Source organism: Aplysia californica, unplaced genomic scaffold (genome assembly GCF_000002075.1).
Source record: "Aplysia californica isolate F4 #8 unplaced genomic scaffold, AplCal3.0 scaffold00464, whole genome shotgun sequence".
NCBI lineage: Eukaryota > Metazoa > Mollusca > Gastropoda > Aplysiida > Aplysiidae > Aplysia > Aplysia californica.
Window position 1 is genome coordinate 324,969 of NW_004797734.1, and position 2,193 is coordinate 327,161.

A 2,193-nucleotide genomic window follows, 5' to 3' on the forward strand; every position below is an offset into this window, starting at 1 on the left:
AGGGGGGGAGGGAGGGAGAGAGAAAGACGGGGGAGAAAATGATTACAATTTGTATTACCTTTATCGCACATCATATATTTTTTATTCTTTTTTTTTTTTTGTTGTTGTTGTTGCTTTTTTTAAAGCACACTTAATCTTGTTCATAGAGTTACCAAACTCTGAAATGTATAATCGATTTTATGAATAGTGTAACACATTTTGAAGTATATAATCAATATTATGTATAGTGTAATCAAACTTTGTGAAGTGTGTAAATCAATCTTATGTAAAGTGTTACCAAACTTTATAAAGTGTGTATTCAATCTTATGTAAAGTGTTACCAAACTTTATAAAGTGTGTATTCAATCTTATGTAAAGTGTTACCAAACTTTATAAAGTGTGTATTCAATCTTATGTATAATGTTACCAAACCTTATAAAGTGTGTATTCAATCTTGTATAGTGTTACCATACTTTATAAAGTGTGTATTCAATCTTATGTATAATGTTACAAAACTTTATAAGGTGTGTATTGTATTCAATCTTATGTAAAGTGTTACCAAACTTTATAAAGTGTGTAATCAATCTTATGTAAAGTGTTACCAAACTTTATAAAGTGTGTAATTTAATTATCCGTACGTATAGTGTTGCCAATCTTTAATAATGCATAATAAATAGCATTTGTATAGCACAAATCCCCGCTCACCAGCAAGTTCTATGCACTTCATAATCTAGATTATTATCTTAACAGACCTTAGAACACAACTTGGCTATATTTTCGGCTTTCAGGGAAGCATACTGTGCAAGCAGCTGATTAAGCGCCCAAACATTAACAAACTGACAAGAGCTTTTGCTATCTATAGCTGGGTACCCATTCTCACCTAGGTGAAGTGAGGAAAATGCGTGTGAAGTGATTTTCTCAAGGACAAAACGTCGGGCCCTGAAGAGATTCGAATCCACGATCTTACGGTTGCGAGTCCAAAAGCCTAATCACAAGACCACCTACATCACACAAAGTGTGAATCGATCGAACATATAGTGTTACTAAACTTAGAAGTGTGAATAAACTGGACGTATAGTTTACCGATATTAACTGTCAATAAAATAGAACAATATGAGCGTGTCTCAGAAACTCTGCATACATTCAGTTTTGTTTTCTTTATGTTTTGTTTTGAGTAAAGACAAACTTGTCGACAAGATAACGGCCCTTAAGTGCTGGGAAAAAGAAAAACAGAGAGAAACTACATAGGGTACGAAAAATGTAGCACCTACCAGTGGCATCCGTCAACCACCCACCCGCCAACCACCCACCCGCCAACCACCCACCTATGTTTACTTGTACCTCATGATGTAAAAATAAAAAAAGAATAAACTACACTTTTATTCATCCCAGAAGGACAAACAAACATACCTACAAACATACAAACATACATACATACATACATGCATAATCATGAATACATACAAACATAGATACATGCACGAAAACATACATAAATTCAAAATATTACTCCAGTACAGAACAATGTACCACCATGCCATTCCCGGTCGCCACCGTGCAGCGCCCGGTATTTTGAGCTAGGGTTGTCGTGTCTTGCTCAAGCCTCCCCAGTGACCACCCTGTCTAAACCCTATGTCACCGACTCTTGTTTGACCTTTTACTTGAGTCTGAACTCACTACTCATTTAGCCACTGGCACCCCAAGCATCTCTGCCTCGTGAAGGGGAAGATGAACTTGGAAATTTAGAAATGACTTAATCCGATGATGTTTTAAACCATTGTTCTCGGTGGTGTTAATTAGACTATTATTACCAAGGCACTGGCAATACAAATGCCTCATAATATAGGCAACAAAGATTAGAGGTGTTCTATCTTAGATAGTTGAAAAAAAAACACAAAGAAAAACCACCACTTCCACCACCAACAACAACAACAGCAACAGCAACAGCAACAGCAACAACAACAGCAACAGCAACAACACAAGGGAGGCGGTGGCCCTGGCGAAGAGCACGCTCTTCTGGGCTCCAAACATTTCGAACGGATAGGCTACCATACACACACACACACACACACACACACACACACACACACACACACACACACACACACACACACACACACACACACACATAGCAACAACAACAGCAATAAAATTCACTATTTTTATTGACAGTAAAGTTGAGTAACACTATAAGTCTAGCATCTCTTTGGGGAG